General features: G+C 31.6%; 1 protein-coding gene across 2 annotated transcripts in view; it reads right to left on the reverse strand.

Annotated features, from left to right (window-relative positions):
- LOC136981947 (multiple PDZ domain protein-like) overlaps positions 1–10,962 on the reverse strand; it is a 45,579-nt gene extending 34,617 nt beyond the window's left edge. For both annotated transcript variants that reach the window (XM_067278372.1, XM_067278371.1), the window contains exon 1: positions 10,869–10,962. The gene's annotated coding sequence lies outside the window, so the exon portion shown is untranslated. The remainder of the gene's footprint in view (positions 1–10,868) is intronic.
- Between the last annotated feature and the right edge of the window lie 13,411 nt (positions 10,963–24,373).

The raw sequence follows: 24,373 nt of genomic DNA on the forward strand, positions 1-24,373 counted from the left end.
ATATTTTTAATTACTATAAAATGGCAAAAAGCTTAAAGGAGGACAGATCGTGAGAATTTATATGACTTTTGTATATTATATTTCATATATTTTAAGTTTATATAAAGATATTTCGACTGGTTAGGAATGAAAAGTAGGAAAGTTACGAAGACAATTGTGTAGGAAGTAGGATAGAGTGATGAATAGAAACATATAAATATTAAAAGTTCTCGTTAATATTAGTTATCGTGCATAAGATTTAAAAAAATATAATTAAAAATAGAGCTATATATATATTATATTTTATATATTTTAAGTTTGTATAAGGATATATCGACTGGAAAGTAATGAAAAGTATGAAAGAAGTGAGAACAATTGTGTAGAATATAAGAGAAAATTCCTCTTCAAAATTAATTACTTGGCATAAAATTTCATTTAAAAAAAAAATAATAAATGAAGCTTTATACTTTATATTTTATACAATTTAAGTTTATGTAAAAATATATCGACTAGAAAGCAATATAAAATATGAAAAGTTATGAAAACAGTTATATAAAATGCGGTTAGAAATGTAAGAATTTACTTTACCGTTCGATGAAGAAGAAAGTTGAAAAGAAATATTTTCAGAAGACAAGAAAAATATTAAATTTTTCATCATCTTTCAGAAGTTTTCCTTTTGATCTTCTTTTAATGTAAGTTTTTTTTTTACTCTTTGTTATTGCCGATTCTACTCAAATATACAGGAGATGTTACTGCACGTTATATGATAATTGTACTTTTTTAGATTTGAGTAAAGACTTAGGAGGAAAAATATATTAAAAATATAATTTTAAGATGTTTTAAGTTTACTTTAAACAGCAGCAGCAGTTAGAAACAGGAACATCGGGAAAAGATTAGAAGCAGATAACTTATTGATAGAATTTGGTGAGCGTGCCTTCATCAGCTCTTTGGTGAAGTAGAAGATGAACGATTACAATCGATTCTAGACTAAAAAAATAAAAAAAATAATAATAAAATGTAAAAATGGAAAGATTAAAATGTAAATAGAGGTGTTGAATTCGTGAAATACGATAAGTAAATAAGTTAAGAGTCTCTTCTTCCTCTCGTTTCGTGTAATTTTATTACTAGATAAACGGGGGTAATCTGGATAAGAGATTGAAAGTTTCGTTGGAAAATAGATAAAGAATTATTTATTGCGACGTCGTCACAATGCCGAGCTGCAATTTTTAATCATATTTTTAATTTATTTAATTTAAATTAGTAGTGACTTTCCCTTGTACATCGTACTTTTCCTGTACAAAGTCATGCCGGTCATCTATCAAATTCCTTTCAGAGGAAAATGTTTGAATTGAAATAACGTCACTTTCATTCCAAATTAGATGTTCGTATACAGTTAATCGGAGCCTCCTTTCCCCACTCTTTCCATATCTGGTTTCGAGTTTTAAATATGTAACTCCGTTCTCGAGATTATAGAAAGACGTACAGTCAGACAGACAGATGGACGACAGTGGGAATTTACAGGTCTACAATTTTTTCAAATTGCAGCCCAATGATGAAATCGACGCGATTGATGCGATAATGCAACTCAACACAAGAGCGATCTGCTACAGGGGATGGCTCCAGAAAGGACTTACAATTTCAGGTTGCTTCACTAAGGACTAAGTAAACTGGCCCCTATTTAGGCGTTAAATACGTGAAGAAAATCCGGAAAATTTCACGAAACCAGCCCGTTAAAGAGGCTCGAACCCACGACTGACTACTAGTGTTCAGTCAACAGAAACATTGTTTGGTAGAAATAGTAAATGGAACCAGTGAATTTCAAAAGATAGTAGAAGTAAATAAGCTAAAATTCAACTTTATAATCCTTCATTTTACAATAATAAGTAAATTAATTAATGACTTAAAGTACTTTAATGAAAATTTTTTAAGTTAAAGAAGATATTTATAAAGTTTATAATGTAAATAGAATTGTACAGTCCAAGAAAGTAAGATAAAAATGAAAAGATATGAAAGTGCACTCTTCGTTCCTCTTCCTCATAAGCCAGTTAGAAGCAAAGTAATATGGATTTATGATAAAAGTTTCGTAATATTATTAAATTATCGCATTACATATCTAAAACTAATTCAAATTATCTCTTCAACAGCTACTTTAATAAATGTCTTAACCATTTAATTAATTCAGAGTTTTCATCAGAAAGGAATTCACTTTTTTCTTTATCATATAATATAAAGAACTCGTTCAATTTCTTTATCAGATGGCATTAAAATTACGTAAATCGAATAACTCTATAAAGAGCTGCTTTATCGATTTTAGATAATCGCATTATAAAGAAGTTAAGTTGCGTTATAGATAGATAAATAAATATTGTTTGTTGACTCAGTAAATAAATACGAAAATTATTAATTTACATAATTAATTCGTAAAATCCTATTCTAAGTTATATTTTATGTATTTTTTCCATATATTAAGCTTACTATTTGATCGCTAAACACCAATAAGATGTAGTAAACATCAAACGTGAACACTCGACAGTAAATTTATACACGTGTAAAACAGTGAAATATTTCCTATAAGAACATAGGCAGTCCTTTGCGAAATATTTAAGATAAATGCGTTAAAATATTTGGGTAATTATGATTGTTTGAAAGCGATTAATCGTTTTCTTAGGCAAATTTATCTTGTCTGTTTCTGTTTCATTAACCAATAATCGTTTATAATCGCATTTCAAACCAATCTAGACGTTTTTCTGCCCTTTTATCTTCTGTATTTGGCACAGGCCCGCCTATCTTCATTGAAACTTTTTGAAATATCGTTTACAAAACGTTTAACACTAATATATGATCATTATTTATATACAGTTTTGTTAAATATGCGTGTTTGAATGTATGAATAAATGAACAAAGAATATTCGTATATCTGTAGAAACTAGTATATTTAAGAAGGAACAAATTAAACTTTTTGACCTCTAAACTACAGTAATATACAGTTGTATAACGCTTAAAATATTATAAATCCGATCGTAATTTCATTTTAAAAAATACATTAAGAGTGATTTTCATTTGTAACGAAAAGTAACGAATTATTGTATAAATCATTTCAGCTTAATTCTGAATAAGAGTAAACAAATCTAATAATAGATTATCGACTCAAATTGCATTATAGATCCGAGTTTAAAGAAAGAATAATATTAAAAAGAGAAGCGTAATAAACAGTTTGATAAATGTGGACTCCCGCCGACAACCAAAGAAAAGAATATTTTTGATATTTTTTTAAATCATAATTACGTAAAAATGTCTTCTTTATGCAAATATTGCTATCTTGATCTCTTAAAAAAGAATCTGGAAATGAATAATAATTAAGTTCTTTTATATTTTCTACAGATAGATGTTGAATATTAAATAACAAGACTCCCTGCAGCATTAAAGCTCGTTGGAGGCAAAAAATTATTAGAATATAGTTAAACTTCGATATAGCAACATTTTAAACAGTGCCACCCCCTGTAAAGCGCCAATGATTACTCGTGAACAGGGCCGACGAGAGGAAGAGGAAGACGTGTGTGTAGCCCTGCAGTCAGGATCTTACAAAGATCCAGGCCGAAATCTCTATAATAAAATCTAGTTCAACTTATGTAATATTAAGTAAAGTGGGGCCCTCCAAGTTTTGACAAACTTTAATTTCCCCGAGGAATAACTAAGCAATCATCTAGAATTTAGGACCTTGATAGACTAGACTAGTCTAAACTTGGTGGCCGTAATGGGTTCTCTACCTTACATAAAAGGAGAAATAAGAAATGTAAACCTAATCCGTTCTTCTGATATACTTCTAAGCGACAATGATATCATCGGGTGAAGTCATCACAATCCCATAATTGTGGGATTGTGATTATGACATTTTAAGCATTCATGTTCTACCCATTAAGAAACTAGCCCATTTCAATTTAGTTGAAATTTCTTCAGCTAGTTTTATATCAAGACATGGTTTGCATTGCCATTATTGAGTTAGCTTAAATTGCTAGCTCATACGGCGCCCTCCAAGACCCTATTTGTGAACGGATCTTTCCAATAAATATTAAATAAGAAACCTTTCATCACCTGCGAATTGTTAAATGTACGATTTTGCATTGCAAATGACATTGTATTCAACAAATCAAGTGACTTTCAAACTCTCAAAGTCAAACTTGTAAACTACACCGTTGTATACAATCCTTATTGTTTGAGATACTTCGATTTAGTGCCAATTTCAGAAGCGAAGAAATGGTAACGCTGAATCGAAGGTTAACTGTAACAAACACATACACGAAAGGATTGTTGTTTGAACAAACTGTATTGAACACAAGAGAAATTTGTCTTTGTTTTCGTCTTATTTGTATTTTTTATTAATTAACAAAGTGTAATGAGAATTCATTGGTGCTTTACGAGGGTAGGGGCTAGATTTTCATGACGTTACATCGAGGTTTGACTGTATTTAGTAAATGTGATGCATTTCATTTTAAACATTATTTAAAATTTTTAGAAGGAAGCCTCAAAATAAGGCGCCTTGGGCCTCGAGATGCTCAATCCGCCGCCGTGAGGTTTGAAAAAAAAAAAAAACCTTTCCAAAAATGGAAATAAAACAAAATTTTTGTATATTTTAACAAGAAAAATGACTATTTTAAACTATTTTCTTATATATATAACCATTTTCGAAAGTTATCTTATTGATGGTAGCTACTTACGAGTCTTCAATTCCTTCCTCTCTACTCAAACCTTCGCACTTTAAGGGAGGGAGGAATGATTTTAATATGTAAAATCGCTTTGAAACCTTATTCAAATGACTTAAAATTCAAATAAAAACATAACAAAATAGGAAAATCTGTTGATAGAATTAAAATATTTGAATAATTTTAATTTTTTAGACTTAGTTTAGAGTGGCCGGATGGCCGAGCGGTAAAGGTGGCAGCCTACCGCTCTGGGGGACCCGGGATCGAATCCGAACGGGTCGAATAATCCCCAGGAATTTTTCGGGGGTGGTCCGTTCGGATATGTCGGGCCCCGTCCCTCACCACCCGGTCGCCCCATTGTGGGCCTGGCCGAACCCATAATGGGCCTACTAAAAGAGGCCCTCTTAGTGCCCACAGGGCGGAAAGAGTTAAAAAAAAAAAAAAAAGACTTAGTTTAGAAGTAATAAAATTTGTTTTTTTGATCAGTAAATTCAGTTTTACGATGTAAAATTCTACATAATTTATCTTTAAAAAATTTCCGATTTTTATGTACAGTACTTATAAATATTCCAGTTGAATTCCTTTAAAGTGTATTATTTCAAGTATATATTTGAATAAATATCACGAGGATAGAATTTAATCCAATTTGACAAAACAATGGACACTTTGACACGAGATGCCAACATTGTTACCAAGAATAATTTATTCCATGAACACAAAACTAATCCTAAAATTCTTACACTTTTCTAAGCAATTGTTTTTAAAGTGTTAAAGTATTAAATGTGGAAAATCTGATGGATTTTCTTTCGAAACTTTTAAAAAAAACTTTCAGTTATATTCTTCTCTTACAAGTTCTTGTTTTAAAATTTAAAATACTTTAATGCTTACAATTATAATAATTAAGTATTGTGTACCATTTTACTATCAAATATTAGTAAAAAATTATAAATTTAAGCTAGAATTCGCCGGATAACCGAGGTAGTAAGGTGTTCTACTGCCCTAGGATATCCGAGATCGAATCCACGCGAGCCGACCCAGGAATTTTTCGAGTGATCCATCCCGAATATGTTGGATCACCATCGAGTCGCACCTTTGGAGACCTGGCTGAACTCGAGATGATTATGAAAGAAAAGGTTTTCTTGTGCCCACAGGGTGGACGGGGAATGGATTGATGGAATAAGGCAGCGCAATACATGAGCGATCTGCCAAGAGAGAGTGCTTGCCGGAGGATTTCCTACAGAAAACTGGCAACTATTTAGGTGTTAGATACATGAGAAAACTCGAAAAAATCCATACGGAAAGCCCATTAGTCAGGCGCGAACCCGCGATCAAGTACCAGTGTTTAGTGGTTTCATCCATTCCTATACGAATGGGCATAGTGGAAAAAATTAAAATTGTTTAACTTATTTTTTTTTATTTCGAATATTTTTATAAAAACACGATTAAAAAAATCCAGCAACGAGTTGCTTAACTTTCCCAGCAACGTTTAAAACCGCGTGTGGTGCCCTCTGTTACGATATTTTATTTTTTTAAATTCTTTATATTAATTATTTAATTATTATAAAATAGCAAAAAGCTTAATTTTGAAGGTAGAGGTGGGTTTAAAAAAATTGTAAATGCTAATAAAGAGTAAAATCGTCATTAAGTCCGACAGTACTCGAGATTCAACACACAAACCCCTTTATCTCCCCACCCAGTCGACCTTTAAACGCAAAAATTTAACAGAATCAATTCCCCTAATATACAAACCTCCCTGTACATCAAACCTCCCTAATACACAAAACTCTCCTTTGACGAAAATTTCTGAAATTTTCGTCAAAAGGCACAAGAGTTATTAAACCTCAAAACGGGTAGACAAAATAGTCCCTCCACACATACACACCCAAACAAACACAAACATCTATACATACAGAAATAAAACCTAATTTTTTTCACTTCTTGACGTTTCAAAGTCTTTCTAGTGCAGAAATTTAAAGATTTTGGGGAGTCATTTTTTGACCGATCGCAATACTTTCCCTCTGTTATATATAACAGAGCCGGGAAAGTAAAGCAAAGTGAATATTTCCTATGGCGATCTATCAGAATCTATCTACAATATTGTATTGATCGAATATAAAGGAATAAAAAACCGGCTATTTTAATAAATGTTAATTTGAAATATGGTTGTCTTAACGATAATTGGCTACAGTAATAAAATAGGCGGAGTTATAAGTATTGATGCACATTTTCTCATCCAATCACCGTTCGAATTTTTCAAATCTTTTAAGTTCATAGATCAAAAAGTGCCGAGATAACCGCCTCTTATTATGCCAAATTACACCGTTTGATTGATTAAATTATTTCTCTAATATAGCCCAAACACAACAGCCGGTTTTACAAATGTTTGATATTTAAGGGTTAGAAAATCGAGTTTGATTATTGTTTATATTTTAAAATGGCGATCTTATAGTAATTTATTTCACTCGATTTTTAGAGAAGATGCTATTGACAATTTTTCTCTCGTTTCGTATTCCATTCGAATTGTTTTTTGCAGTTTCTCTCAATTTATATGCGAAAATTATATTTTCTTTTTCAGGTTTTCGGTAAGCAAAGATCATTAACTGATTAACTCAAGGCACCAGTACATTGTAAGTTTTACGGCTGTCCATAATTGCACCCATTACAGGCTGGTTTGACCGCAATGGGGTTATATTTTTTCAGTTTTTCTGTCCTGTGTACACTAAGAAGATATTTCTTTCGTGCCCATTGGGAGTTCGGCTAACCCACAATGGGAGCGGCAAGGTAAGGTGCCGAGTTCAGCATATCCGAGCTAGATTGCTGAAATCATATACTAAAATCGAATCCGGACTCAGAGTGACAGGCTTTTATCACCTCGACCATCCAGCCATTTCCCACATTAAGGTCAACCAGCATAGATGAAGGGTTGGGAACGACCCCAACTCATAATATTGACCGGGTGGCCGAGAAGTTGAAATGACCGGAGCGAGAAACCCTAGGCATTTTTTGGAGGGTGGTTTGTCCTGGATATGTTTGGCTTCGTCCTTCACCACTTGGACGTTTCATTGCTGGACTAGTCGAATCCGCAATGGGCTTGATTTAAAAAATAATGCCTTTTTAGTGGTTTTGGTTATAATTACGTTGTTGGTTTTTTATTTTGTTTCGGGTATTTTAACTAATACTTATTTAAATCGATTTATTATAGAGGGGCAGGAGATTGAAATTTTTTGGACTTTTATTCCGGCGGCTCTTTTAATTTTTATTGCTTTTCCTTCTCTTCGTGTTTTGTATTTGGTTGAGAATTGCCCACAAGGCAGAAAGAATCAAAATATAGTGAATAATAACAATTACAGTATAGATTCTCATGTAAACAATAAACAATGCAAGTTTCATCAAAAATCAATAAAGTAAACTGTATATTAAATTAGAAACTGATATTGAAACAATTTAATAAGTTAGAATAAACATTTTCCAGGTAATGAGCAGAAAAGTTTATTGATCTTGTCATTTCTAAACTTTATTCTCTAGGTACAAAATAGTTATTGAACTATTTTGTATTCTCCAATCGTATCCTTTTTTTTCTTTTCTTGTAAACTCGAACATTTCAACAGAGAAGAGGAGGAAGAAGAAGAAGGGAAAAAAGCATTAGTTTCTCTTCTACTTCTCTTTTATTTTTGTATGTAATCACAAGAATAGCACAAATAACATTAAGATTTCTTTTAAAAGAATCAAAAATAATTCAACTAAAATAAAAAAATCGATAAATTTTAAAAGAATGAATACGACTTTTGCTAATCTCTTCAATTAAAATGCTATTATTCATTAAATTAGATGAAATTTTTACGTAATAATTAAGTAATTAAGTATTTTTACTTTTCTACAGTTTATTCTCTTCATTTTATTTTATTTTAAGAAAGGGAAAATAAAATATTTTCGCTGTATTTATTCAGTTTACAAGATTTTCAATTTCCGCCATATTGGCTGCACAATTTTCCATAAGGTGATATTCTCTGGCTTGCATCTTTAATGAATAGCAAAACTCGTAAAGTACTTTTTATAGGCAACAACAGGGAAGTAAATAGTATCAAACTCGGCTTACATTCTCGTAAATCTGACGAAAGGCAAAGTTATTTATGTATACAAATAAAATTGGGAAAATACCGTCGAAAGCAGCAATCTTCAGCTATAACTAAACAAAAATTGACATTAAAGTAAAACAATATTTATTTTTTTATGTTTCATAAACTTATAAAAATTTGGGGATTGCATAAATATTTACCTCCTTATTCAAGGTATCAATCTATCCCATTCTGCAGCAGAATATTCTGCCACTGATCCTGTTGACAGTTTTCTCAACAAGTGAATACATTTGAATATCCACTTGTTGAGCTTTGATAGCAAAGCATATATACTAAAAATTCATGTGTTTTACTAATTTTTAAATAATTATTTCATATAAGTAAGTTAATACAATGAAATTATGCCCAAGAAAAGGCCTATAAAATAGTCGTATAAATGTCATCAACACAATATAATTTCTTAAATTAGCAATTTGAAAACAAACAATTTAGAAATTTCTTGTATACTGTATAATAAATATAAGTAAACATAATTAAATCTTATTTTTATATTCTTTAATAAGTTATGCCTTTCTTATATGCAAATGACACTGATATAATCAATGTTTGGCGTTTTTAGAACTGTGTTTACATCGCCAAAACTCGAATTAATTATGATTTCAATATATAATAATACAGTATTTCTCTTATTTTTACTCTTTTGGACACTAAGAAAATCTTTTATCGAGCCCACAGGCCCACAAGTATCTGAATCAGGTCATCCCCAAAAATTCGTGGGGTTTTTCGACCAGTAGGGATTCGATCCCGGGTACCCCAGAACGTTAGGTTAACACCTTAACCTCCACCCGGCATATTTCTATATGGGGACTAATTAATATCATATTTTATAAATGCTTACATCCAAAACACCTAGTTAAATTTAATACGGACAATTTTAGTGTTATTTATCGGATGATGGGAAGGCGAAGTAGTTAAGGAATCAGTTTATTGCTCCGGCGGTTCCGGAATCGAGTCCGGGAAGCAACCCTAGGAATTTTTCATCAGTGATTTGTTCCTAATACATCAGGCTCCATGCCTCGCCAACTTGCCTCCCCATTGTGACCATAGACGAACTCATGATAAGTACGGAAAAAATGTTTTCTTAACGTCCCCAGAACGGAGAATTGAAAATAGAAAAAAGGAAAGAGATTATTTATCACGATATTTTATTTTTAATTAAATACTCATACGCACGATAATAACAAAAATTAAATTTATGAAATAAAAAACAAACAGAATTTTTATTTGATTTTTTATATAAATCAGCATGAATTAAGTTAGCGCTTGAAACGTATACAGTAATTTACTCTAAGCGGTAACTAATTTTGGAGCCTCTCGAGAGCTCCATTTAGCATTTATAAATAGAATTTTTATTAAAAATTATTTCCATCGAGATTCCTTAAACGCTGAAATCCCAAGCAAGTTGTAGGATAATCCGCCATTTATATAAATTACACTTAATTATTTACAACCTTACATAGTGCGCATTGAAAAACAATCTTAAAATACTTTTCTATTTAAAAAAAAATGATTATAAATTCATTAAATACCATTCATTTTATCAAAAAATTTATTTTATAACATATTTTACACATATTTTATTAGAATATCCCTGAAAAAGTTATATATAAACGAGCATTATTTATAAACATTGCGCCATATTGGTTAATAAAGAAAAATATTATCTTCACTTTCAAACTCATATAAAACATTTTAAAAAGTTACTTTTTTAATTACACTTTTTTAAAATTCCGATTATAGTTATTTAATATCGGAACTCGCCTAAATTTATCCAAAATTTAATAATTTAACACCTTATAACGTCGCTATTGCTTTTAATAATAAATCAACTTGTATTAAAAAAAAAAATATTTTTTTCAAGAAAATTAATTAATATCGTCTTCGTAATGTGAAACATTCTAATAAAAAATTAAAATATTTAATTGTTTTTTTATTATTATAAATTATAATTTAAATCCGTACTTATTTATAAAGGTAATTATGTAAATTTTAATAAAAGCTTATGTTTCATTAAGTGACGAGATTACGTATATGATATATTAAGACATTTTACCTGATATCTGGTAACCACTTCACTTCACTTATCCACAAACACATAAAGTGTGCAGCAAGCAAGGTAGCAGCAACGTGTTTAGCTGATCGTCGCCAGTTTCGATCAATAATTCTCTTTCTTACCGCAAGGGGGCGATACTTCTCGTGATTGATGATTCGTCAATTTCAAAAAAAACGTCCGTTTTAACACATAAAGCGCCATATTCTCTTAGTATTTTAAATGCTAAATGGCTTCATTAGTTATAGAAATTTAACGTTTTATTATATGTCATTAACATTATACGATTGTTTACTTTCCACTCGTAACTAATCCAAATTGCACTTAAAATACATAAAGTCCTTGTGCGATTTAAATTGTTAATAATGTAGACTCTATAAGAGATTAAAATAATCTATAAAGAGTTAAAGTGATAATTTATTCGATTTTTTAACTCACAGAAGAAGACCAGTGATGTATCCGGGTATCGTGGCAAAGAGGGAGGGAATCGAAAATATATGTGTGCATAAATTGTTTATGTAGAGAAAGCTAATCATTCTCATATACAAAATGTTTTATTTCTTTATTTAACTATTAGAAAAAACTACATTAATAAATAATTTGATGTTTATCATAAATTTTCTTTCGTGTATTTATGGTTAATGAAGCATATGCTTCTCCCTCCCCAAATTAGACTCTCTCTCTCTCTCCTCCTGAGACAGGCTGTATTAGAGGGGCTAACGAATGAATTTGACAAGAATTTCAAGAACATTTGTTGCATATTATTCATTGCATTGCATTTCGTCTATTAAAAAAGCTTCTCGGAAGTCTCCATCATTCGCCTTTTTTGAGGTCTTCCATTACATTAAAAAACATGTCTTAAAAATTGTATTATGCTTTTTAAATATTAAACTTCGACAAAAATATAGAGGTTTTTATTTCTTTAAGAGGATACAATTTGCCTCTCTTCTACTGAAGCCATTCAATGTATTATAATGTTAGGCAGATTATTTTAAAATAAAAATAAAATATTAGTACTTTTATTAATTAAAATCACTTGAATGTGTCTTTCTAACTCATTTTACTGGTTGCTTCTATTTTTATAGAACCACAGATGTTAATAATTTAAATTGTACAAGAAATTTATAGGCACTGTATGAGTTAAGGTGTCAGCTGACGCTCTGGGGATTCGGGATCGAATTCAGGAATTTTACGGGTGTGGTCTGTACCTGATATGTCGGGTTCTGCTCCACTGTGGCTTGCAGTTTTAGTGCCCACAAAGCGGAAAAATCAAAAATGAAGGGAAAAACCCACACTTTAACTGTTATTAAAGAAGTTTAATTGGAGTTAACAAATTCAATAGGGACCTACCACTGGCCAAGCGGTTCCGTTCTCTTAACACTGGCAGTTCGGTCGTGGGTTCGCACCTCGCCAGGACAATGGAGTTTTCCGGGTTTTCTCCACGTCTGTAACGCCTGAATAGGGGCCAGTTTACCCTTAAAAACACCTCTTGGAAGGCATCGCCCAAGTGTTGAGTTGCCATGAATTAACAAACAAATAAATTTAATAGGTCTATTATACTAATTTATAATTTGATTTACATGCAAATGTTTAAAATTTAATTAAATCTTATTTAAATTAAATTTTGTTTTGTACACTTTTAAATACAGGCTTCTTTCATTTTTTATAGGGTTTCAATTGAAAGTTCACTATATTTAGAAGCTTTTATACTCTTTGATTTAAGTTAAAGTCTGAATTAAAAAGTAAATTATGACAATTATTAAATAAAAAAAAGTATATTTCAGGCGTTGTTATTGATATAAAATATGTAGGGTGCCTCAAGAAAATATATAAACATTTTGCTTGTTAATAACTTATTTTATTTATTTATCTTAAATTTTAGAATAGAGATTAAATTATTCAATTCCAAGGCTAATTTTTACCTTAAAAAAATATATGTTACAGAGTTATGAGCTGATAAAATGTGTAGATAACACACTGCATTACTGCTCTGAGCAATAACAGCATGTGTTTAATGCACTGATAAGTAAGTCAAATCAAAATTAATTAATTAAAAATCTAATAAATTAAATTATATTGATTTAAAATATGAACATAAATAAATAAATTTTTCAGTTCTATACATTTATATGTAGTGCTTAAAATCTTGTATTCTAGAATTATCAAGATAAAATAAATAAAAATTTCAAAAACAAACAGTCGAACCTGTAAACAATGGCCACTGACAAGAACATAAAAAAAAAAAATGTCCGTTGTTCGGAGGTGGTCGTTGTTTAGAGGTTCGACTTATTAAAGATTTAAAAATACTGATTATGAATATCCATTTAGAGAATAATAGAAAATACGTTAACTCCTACATTTAATTATCTAGTGAACTTGCACATATTCCCTTAGTTATAATTAATTGAATATTTGGAATGGTAGTTGTATATTCAAATGGAGGGTCGTATAATTGCTCTATTCTCTGTCGTTAAAATGGTTTGCAATTGTAAAACATCTGCAAATGGCATGTCAATGGCCTAACTGTAAAATCATTTGCATCGTCCAAACATTTATAATTGCTAATAAAATAGCATGGTACTTATAATTAAATTTGTTTATGTTAATAAAAATTTATCGTTGATTAATTTTCGTTTAACTCATTAATTATTATTAATTAATTTTACGGAATTTGACTATGTATAAATATTCAAAAGTTATAAAGGAATATTGATTATGCTTGATTGAATGTAGAATATTTTAAAAGTTTATTTTTATCTTTTGTTAAGTTAAGTTAATGATAATTGAACAAATATATCATTGATTAATGATTCATATAAAGAATTTTAGGCTCTTACATACAAATTTTTCATATATACATATATATATTTTTTTCTAATTGTAAACTGTTTATAATTCTTTTTATAATGAAACTATTAAGTTATTAATACCTTAAATATAATTTACATGCTTTACACATTGGCAAATTAAGACACTATTCACGGAAGATTGGGGCCCTCTATATAATTAGAATCATGAGAGTAGGAGGCCCTAAACTCGTGAAGTCTAGGGGATGTGGATCTAGGGATCTAGGGGCCTCTAGACTTCACGAGCCTAGTAGGCAATCCTAACAGTTCTATACTACCAGATTTGGTAATTCTATTGTACATTAAAACTGCTTCAGGAGTTTTAATATACAATATATTTTAAAATATTTTACTTTAAAAATCTCTTCTATATACATTTAATTACAAGAAGAATAATTTTATAAATACGGTTAACAGGAGAAATAAATTTTCTCTTAATATAGTTTTAGAATTAATTTAAAATAATAAATTGATTTAATTTCGAAAAATTTTAATGTATTTCTTTTAATAACATTTACAATTTTTCAATTTTAAAATATAAATAATTTAAAATCATATAACGAGAAGAATATTCATGTACTTGGAATTAATTCCAGATAAAATGTTTAAAAATTTAATTTTTTATCTTAAAAAAAACCGAAATATTTGAATAAATAATTCATTTTTTATGATATAAATCTAAAGCGATTTATAGAAAACGTGATATATTATACGTTCGTATGATGATGATGATGATGATAAATTTATTTATTCACCTTGACCTCTTTCATCTCGTGCTAAGAATCACTTACTTATTCTAAGTTATATTAATGAAGAACATGTACAAAAGTCCATAAACATATATCTTAACTCAACGCACGTTATTAAGGGAATAAATTCTAATATCTTTATGAAATTTAAGAATTTATCATCTATAGAACTCCAGTTTACTGTATATTAAAGATATATTATTTAATTTGTTTATAAAAGTAATTAAATGAAGATAATCAAAATATCGAAGTATATATTGTATTAAGATTTTCAATGGATTTTGAAGTCTATGGGCCTATAACTGGAGTTATTACACTTTCTGTCCAGTGGGTACTAAGAGGCCCCTTTTTTCCATACCGATCGTGGGTTCAGCCAGGCCTACAATGGCGCCTGGTGGTGAGAGTCGGGACTTGCCGCCTGTGAAGAATTCCTAGAATGGCTCCGGATTCGATTCTGAATTCCCTAGAGCAGGTTGACGTCTCGACTGTCTTGGCCACTCAACCGTCTTCTGTTTTGATTTTTATTGTAAAATAGAATTTGTAAATAATACGTATTTGTATTGCATTACACTTTTATCCAATTTTAGGTATCTTCATTTTTATGATTTTGTTGTATTCATAAAAACATTTTAGGGGCTCTTTGCTAAACAGCTAAGATCTTTATAAGTTATGAAAATCAATAATTTTTATATATCGGTTTATAGTTTATATACTATTTAATATACAAATACTTAATAGACAATTAATTAATTATAAATTCACGGAATGATTTGGGATTTCTTAATAGTAGGTCACTAAGCAGTTGCTTAATTTTTTTGTAAGTCAATCCACCTCCGGAATATTAGCGAGGTTGCGACCGAAGTTTTCAACGCGAAAACGCCAACGTCAGACGTTCAGCGACGCCTTCCTGTAAGCCTAAAACTTTGACAATGGCGTTTGGAACGTCAGTGGAATCATGCTCGACGTTCCAAACGCCATTGTCAAACTTCTAGGCTTACAGGAAGGCGGCGCCAAACGTCCGACGTTCGCGTTTTCGCGTTGAAAATTTCAGCCGCAACGGCTAGCTCGCTATTTTCTAGAAATATTTTCTTCAACCTATCGATGTTGAATATTTTCTCCGTCGCGTGTCGCTCCACGTGGCATTTTTTTCGACGTTAAGCCTAACGAGATCACGTTTTAGAAAAATAAATAATTGTGGCTATTGTATCGTACCAAATTATATTTTGCACACAGAAAATAGACATATAAATACAGTAGAGCGTCGATAAGTGGAACGTCGGTAAGTGGAATGGCCGGAAAGTGGAACGATTTTCAGTCGGACTGTGTCGTGCTGAATCGAATGTTTTTGATACTAAATTTACTTCTAAAGTATAATTTTCATGTGTTTTATATTCTTTAATATATTTATTTTGTTTGTACAAAATGCAGAAATAATTTTTAACGATACGATAGCCTCGATGATTATTATAAAAATTTTTGTTAGGCTTAAAATCGACGAAAATTCAACACGAAGCGACACGCAACGGAGAAAAATTCAACAGGAAGCGATACGCAACGGAGAAAAATCTGAACATCGGACAGGTTAATGTATTTTTTCGTACAAAGTCGGAAACTGGAACAAATCATTAACTGGAAGGACCCCAGTCCCCAATTGGTTCCACTTATCGACGCTCTACTGTAAATGTAAAAACAAAAAATTTTATATTAGAAATTAATTCTAGATTCTAGTATGATAAATTTCAAATCAAGGAACAACGCATAGTGGAACAGAACATTTTTCACACTGGTAACGTGATTCCACTTGCTATTTCCTTGGTGAACAGACTTTACACACTCTGGTTGGAACAATTTATATGTTGCTGGGAAAATGCCGTTCCGATAAACGTAACGAATTTTCGTGTGACAGTCGACGGCGGCGGGCTACATGTCTGCTTGTGTGAAACTTTTCCATCACTTCTCTAATAGCAGACATCCGAAAATCAAGAAATGATATTGTTTTTTCGTATGTTGGCGATACTAAACACAAGCATTATACGGTGTAATATCCAGCATGTGAAAAAACACTTTTTTGTAGTTTTTCTCATGAACGGATAATTGTGTATCACTCCGTCACACAAATAAATTCTACCCATACTTCGATTATATTATAAAATACAATTCGGCTTCATTATTACATCTCCTGATCTGTTACGTTTTCCAGGATCTGAGAATTCGTTGTTACTCATTGTACTTAGAGTCGTCACAAAATGCCGATTTTTCCGTCCATTTAACGTTTGCAAATTGAAATTATGCTTCTGATTGGCTGACAAATTTCAATTGTAAACAGTTTTAAATTTGAATTAGAAAATTATTCCTTCTGAAAGTATTAAATTGCTATGATTGGCTAGAAACAATAGTCTCCGATGGTCTCCGTCTGTTATCTCTAATTTCCAACGAAGTTTTGCACCGTCTTCTTATCGTATTGTATATATGTACAGTACATATATACATACAATATATACAGTATATTTATTGTATATACCGCACTGGCCTGAATATCAGGCGATGTCTTTTCTAGAATCTTACACGTTAGAAGCTTGCACTAAAGACAAGAAGCAGGCCACTTTAGATGAATACTTTAGAAAGTGATTTTGTTAGTTTGTATGCTGCGGAGAACTTGCTTGCAACGACCTTAAAATGTTATATAATAATATAAATTAAGCTTTTAATTAAACATCAGATGTAATTAATGGGAAAATTGTAACATTCAAAGAAATGCAAAATCTACACGACAAAACAAAATGAACACATTAGCAGCAAATAGTATAGGATTTGTTCGATATCTAAAAGAAATGATCTTACATAAAATGAAATATTAGAAATCTTTTACAAATTTATTATTACAATTATTTTATACAGTTTATTTTGAAAGTAGGCCTACTCTTTTTTTATAAAGCACTTTCTTGCATTTTTCTTTTATTACTTTCCCGGCTCTGTTATATATATAAGAGGGGAAAAGAATGGCGATCGGTCTGAAAATGACCCCTGAAAAGTTTTGCATTATCGGAGTCAGAACCACGAAATGTCGAGAAATGCAAAAAATTCGGGGTTTTTCGGTATGTGTGTGTGGGGAAGGCACGATCTTGTTTATCCTCTTTGGATCTTAATAACTACTGTGCTATTTGTCGAAAATTTCTGAAATTTTGCAGGGAGGTTTGTGCATTAGGGGGATTGATGCTATTAAATGTTAGTGATTAAAGGTCGAGTGGGTTGGAAGATAAAAAAGGTCATGTGTCATATCTCGAGTAGGTCGGACTTAATGACGATTTTACTCGTTATTAGCATTTAGAATTTTTAAAAAATCAAATTCGTTCATACCCTCAAAATTCAGCTGTTACTATTTTATAATAGATAAAAATATTAAATGGGTTTTAATAGTAAAATTTCATAACAGATGGCGTCACACACGCAGACTAACTGTTGCCAGGAAAGTTAAGCAATTCGCTATTGGATTTTTAAAAATTTCTTTTAACGCATTATTCATTTCCTGAAATGCGTAATAAATTCTTTATTACATTAAACGTTTACTCTATTTTTCCTTCACGTAGTCTTCAAACCACTCAAATGGTCAAACATCTTTTTTCATTCGTTTTTTTTCGTTACTAATTGTAGATTTGATCGGTGATAATAATATCTTGGCCAAGGATGAAGAAACATTAAGTATTTCAGCAAAACTGTCATCTATACTGTCAAGTAATTCTTATACTATACTCTCTTCTAGTTTAATAATGTCTATCATTAATTTTATTTGTACGTTTCCACAGGACTTGTCCATTTTCAGACAAATCTACAATATGTACTACATCAGTGGCGTGCCGTCATTGGAAGCGGTGGAAGCGCCGCTTCCACCTTCCAATGACCTTCCCTTGTAGTTTCTAAAATATAAATTTTTATATTTTAACGTACTTTGAATTAATTAAAATTAATATTTTATTATAACTGCATTGTGTATCTTATTACAAATTTCTATACTACATGTGAAAAAAACGATAAGATTGCTATTGTATATTCGAATATCAGCGGCGGAATGGAAGCGCTTCCGAGACAGCTTTCACGGCGAGAATAACTGAATGGTGTAAAGCAGCCAGAGGGCATTGGCGCATGCGCTTTAGAGCACCAACCTCAGCCGGTTTAGCTGGTGGAAGCTACACGCGTGTAACGCTTCCAACGATTCTATCCCTTAGCCACTGGCAGGGAGCTATCTGACTAGGTGAATTGTTTAAGATTTAAAAAGTAAAGAGTATTCAATGTTATTTTTATGTACGTTTCTTTTGCAAAGTTACATTTAATTATAATTTTCTTTTAATTATACTGTAATTATATTGACAGATTTTCAGATATAAAATCTTTAGAATTTTTATCACTTTTAGATGCTAATAATCTTAATATTATGAAAAACAATTTTTTCCAACCGTTTTTAATTCTATAAATTAAGTAAATTTTATGGGAAATTTTTTGATTTATCTAAATTACGTAGCGAATCGCAATATTTATATTCGTGTCCGGATTATATTGACAAATAACTCTTAAACGTAAAACATATTATAATTAATGTCGATCCGAACAAAGACGTACTAAAAGAATTATATGATTTAATATCGTTAATATTTACAGTACCATCTACCGGTGGGTCTGCCGAGCGCAGTTTTTCGACCACGAAGCAAATTCATACATTGACCAGAAACACTCGGTCGCAGGAAAAATTGTCGTCGCTAGCGTTGCTTTCGATAGAAAAAAAGCTTTCAAATACGTCGATGGAGTCGACGACCAGCGACTTTTATGATAAAGTAATTAACCACTTTGCGGAAAAAATCGCCGAATAGAGTTTATAAAAAATTAAAACAAGTTTTTCTATCATTGTTTGAAATCATATCAATTTGAATTATGTATGTACTAGCGGGTGGGCCCGGCGTTCCTCGGCCAAAAGTAACGATAACGAAGATTAAGGTTATTACATTATAGTCAACCTTACCCGTTTTCAAAGAATGCAAGAATTGGGTCCCTCTATTTCCAGACTAATTAGAGAATTTTTAGATGGGTCTAAAAATATGTTCGATTTCCCGCAAAAACGAAAAAAACTGCATCTGCGTCTTGCACGTCGCTTTCTCTTAACAATTGCATTGTTACGTAACACTTCCATTTGTTGACACTTCCGTTGTTACTTAACACTTTCATTGTTACTTAACACTTCCATCAACAATGGAAGTGTTAAGCCTGAATCCTGTCCCTCTCCCCCGTGGATAGGAATTTCGAAAAATCCCTTCTTAGTGTGCGTTCTCGTGACGTACCCTAACTGTGTACCAAATTTCAACTTTTAACTCCTAACCGTTTGGGCTCTGCGCTGATTATTATTATTATTATTATTATTATCATCAACTCGTCTCGATTATATATATAGATTATTTGTATTTTAGAACTAAAATACATAAATTGTTTATTTTTGTCGTTTCCAGTATTTGTTTAAAATTTTTATGGAAATGTTATGTACTGGACAGGTCTGATCCGTCACGAAAGACGCGAAAAAACGGTTAATTTAGAGAAAAAGTTATTAGTTTAAAAAACATAGGCAAAAGACGTTTGTAGTCGGACAGCCATTGTTTATATCAAACTGCCAGGCAGAAACCATAAATCGCGGAAGGAAGTCGACCTATGATCGGTGGAAGATCGAATTTATCTTCGATTTTGACTTTTCTCGCGCTCCAGGAAAGAGTCTCGTTACGTTTAGTAACCAGGAACCAACTACTCGGGAAGCGTGATTGAGGGAGAACGACCAATCAAAATGGATGAAAGAAAGAACGGAGATTGATATAATCCCCGACAATCGAGGACACCTGGCACTCGGTTAACGTTCCGAATAACCAAAACGCCGTGTGTCAACGTGCAAAAAAACAATTTCTCGTCTATCGTGCCACTTCGGACTTAGACCGTGTCCCCGACGCCAACAGAGGAAGTCTCCCCATGCCCTACAGACTTGTCAACGCCACTGTCCCGGGGCCACCTTCGATCGACCATCGAAGAACCACATCGACGCCCAGGATGTCCGAACGGCTGATTGTCCTAAAGCAAACTATTTTGTACATAGTATATGTTTATTTTATGTTTCTTTTTTGTCGGTTTTTGTCAGATACGTCTCTTCCGCCACCACGCACGTACGAATGGACCCTAGACCATCACTGACGCGCAATTAACTGATTGCCCTTGGAAGTCGGCTTCTTACAGAAACACAGCTTCCCTATCATCAAATGTCACGGCACGCCACTGGGACATTCCAAATCGATCTGATACACCACGGAAACTCTCTTGGTTTCCTAATAACCACAGAGACATGAGTACTATGTTTTCTTTTGGTGTATGCGGTTTTCTCGTAGATATTTTCACTGGTAGCATTTTCATCAAAATCTGAAAAGAAAAAAATCATGTACTGTATATTTATACTTAACTGTGTAGTTTGTATAAGATATGGTAAAATATAGAGGATCGGAACATGCAGTTTCTCCTGAACGAAATGACATTATAGAAAACACTTTAAAAAATAGTCATAAAAATATTAAATAACAGTAGATTATTTTGAAATCGGTTAAAGAAATTTAAGAATTCCAATGAAATAATAATAATAATAATAATAATAGCAGCATTGAATTTGGCTTAAATGATAATTTCAAAAGTATCTTTTATCATATTTCAACTTCACCAGTATCTGAATCGAATAGTCAAAAGGCAATTCGAATTACATATTATGTTTCGGCCGAAATTTTATATAAACATTATGGACATATCTAACGTATTATTATTGTTTTTTATAAGTTTTCAACACAAAGGCCCGCGAACATATGAAAATAGGTGACCAAGCCGAAAATAAAATATAATTTCCCATCTCTAATCTGAATATTTCGATAAAAATTAGTGCAGCGTAACAAGCTAAATCACAAAGTACTTCCACTTACCTCTACTGTTAATCGTGACATGTGAAAATGGCTTTTAAAGATTTCATTCGAATATCGTGGTACGATATCGTAAACGTAACCAACGATTTTTGCACGCTTTCTTCGTTGTTGGGAATCAGTCATCGCCAATGACATAAATAAACCATCATCATTTCCACGTTTTCTTATAAACAACATCGAACTTACTAGCTTTTCTTCTAATAATATTGAACAAATGCGTGTAAATATAGCAGTAAGAGAATCATTGTTTATGTCAGCCATTTTGAGATAGCTTTCTCTTCAGCAAAAGTCTTTTAAACCGTCAGCAGCAAAAACGTCACTTCCGGTAGCAACTGCTTAGCACATTGCTGAATAAAAGAATGCGCGGTATGTTATTTTGTGTTGTATAAACACCTGCACTCCTGTTGCTAAGATAAGACTGAAGAAATTTGTAAAGATTTTGAGGGCAGTGGTGAGCATGTAATGTGTACAGGATGAAAAGCCACCAGGTGTGATCGAAGGCGCCTCTAAAGTCAATAGTAATAATTGCGATATGCTGATTGTTTTGTTTAATCTGGTGTATGGCATCTACTATACCTTTGTTTTTAGAAAAGTCAAATTGATTCTGATGCAGGGCTCTACGCTTGCATAAATGCCATGTGATCATATTACTGTAACAACAAAGGATGCAAAATTCATTTAAATATGATAAAAATAAATAATAAAAAAAGAAAGAAATAGATTTAAAAGACAATTATTTGGAAACACCATCAACTGGGCAATGTTCAATTGGGCTACAACTGACTGGGTGCTGAATATCCAGATGACGAAATAAGAGATAGATAATAGACAAAGTACAAAATTTTCTGTTTCCTTTATAAAAATCACCATTCTTTTCTATTGATCCCAGTAAATTTAAATAATATTTTTTAAAGAACGAGTTAAATGAGTTAAAAGAACGATTTTGAAATTAGCAAACGTATTTATACATATTATATACTTTATATTTTCACAAGTAAATAGAAAAGTCTCAAAGGACGGATGATATCTACCTTAAAATTAAAAAATTAAAAATACATTACATTATACATTAAATACAATAAACATTAAAATGAAAAAGTACAAAAGATTTTTAAAAGAATTTTGAATGTTCTCGAATAACTACTTTCCATTAATGTGTTTTGTTAACTGCTTTTGACATACAATAATTAATGATGCTACAATACATAGTTCCAAAATATTTTCTTTTTCTAATTTGGAAGTAATTTGCAACACATAGTTCATAACTTATAACTTATATTTCGTAAGTCTTAACTATATTTGTATTTATATATATTTTACCAATATTTACAAAAAAAAATAAATAATAATAATAAATAAATATCTGCCAAATTGTATGCTAAGAGTGCAAAACTTTTTAAGTTTCTGTCAATCAGTTGACCGTTGCCCACATGACTATCACCCAGTCGTAGTGTATCCATTATTTGAGCATATTTACATAAAAATTCAGATAACACAATAAATGATAACTTAGGAAGAGAAATCCACCAATCATGAAACAGTTTCATTTATACAGGGCATTGTGAATAGAAAAAGTATTTACATCAGAAGTAACTGTGGAAAAGATAATGGAAAAAAGAGATAAGAACATGAAGAGATGTAGAATAGAAATAGTTAAACAATATTAGCCAGTGTAAGATAAATTACATTTAGCTCTGTCTATTGAGCTTATTGGAGTCTTTTTGTCGATATTATTGTTATTAATTACTAAATTTAGCAAGAGATGGCGCCTAACGCCTAGCTCTAGTAGCAAATTAACTTTAATTATTAATATTACTATAGCCATTTGCTAGCCCGATAATTCGGCAGTTGTTGATCTTTATATGTAACGGGTTAGTTGTTGTTTATTTAGATATTATTGTTATATTAATACTAGCAGGTAGGCCCGGCGTTGCTCGGGCAAAAGTAACGATAGCGAAGATTAAGATTATTACGTTATAGTCACAAAAGAAAAAGAGTAATTTCATCAACGAACTAAGTATTTCTAAAGAAAGGTCGAATTTGAAAATCGAATGTTCTAAATATGTATTTTGAATTGTATACCAGTACACAAGTCGAACTTCGAATGTTCTAATATTGTTCGATTTTCACGACGTGTTCTGATTATATCGTTCGATTTTCATCGAATGTTCTAAAGAAGAACGGTCGTGAAAAACCGAAGTAATATGTTTAAATTTGATAATCGAATACGTTCTAACATATTACTCTTTTTCTTTTTTCTTTTTTTTCCCAGCGCCCGTAAACCTTGCACGTCGCTTTCTCTTGTTCTCCATTGTTGTTTAACACTTCCATTGTTACTTAACACTTTGGTACTTAAATTTGGTACCCTGTGTACCGAATTTCAACTTTCAACTCCTAACCGTTTTAGAGAAAATTAAGATTATTACGTTATAGTCAACCTTACCCTTTTTCACAGAATGCAAGAATTGGGACCCCTGTTTCCAGACTAATTAGAGAATTTTTAGATGGGTCTAAAAATATGTTCGATTTCCCGCAAAAGCGAAAAAACTGCATCTGCGTCTTGCACGTCACTTTCTCTTAACACTTCCATTGTTGATATTTCCATTGTTGACACTTCCATTGTTGATGAAAGTGTTAAGCCTTAATCCTGTCCCTCTCCCTCGTGGGGAGGAATTTCGAAAAATTCCTTCTTAGTGTGCGTCCTCGTGACGTACCCTAACTGTGTACCAAATTTCAACTTTCAACTCCTAACCGTTTGGGCTGTTAACATTTCCATTGTTACGTAACACTTCCATTGTTGACTCTTCCATTTCTTAACGCTTCCATTGTTGACACTTCCATTGTTACTTAACACTTCCATTGTTGATGGAAGTGTTAAGACTTAATCCTGTCCCTCTCCTCCGTTGGGGAGGAATTTCAAAAATTCGTTT

The sequence above is a fragment of the Centruroides vittatus genome, unplaced genomic scaffold (assembly GCF_030686945.1).
Source record: "Centruroides vittatus isolate TY-2023 unplaced genomic scaffold, ASM3068694v2 contig_799, whole genome shotgun sequence".
NCBI classification, from domain to species: Eukaryota; Metazoa; Arthropoda; class Arachnida; order Scorpiones; family Buthidae; genus Centruroides; species Centruroides vittatus.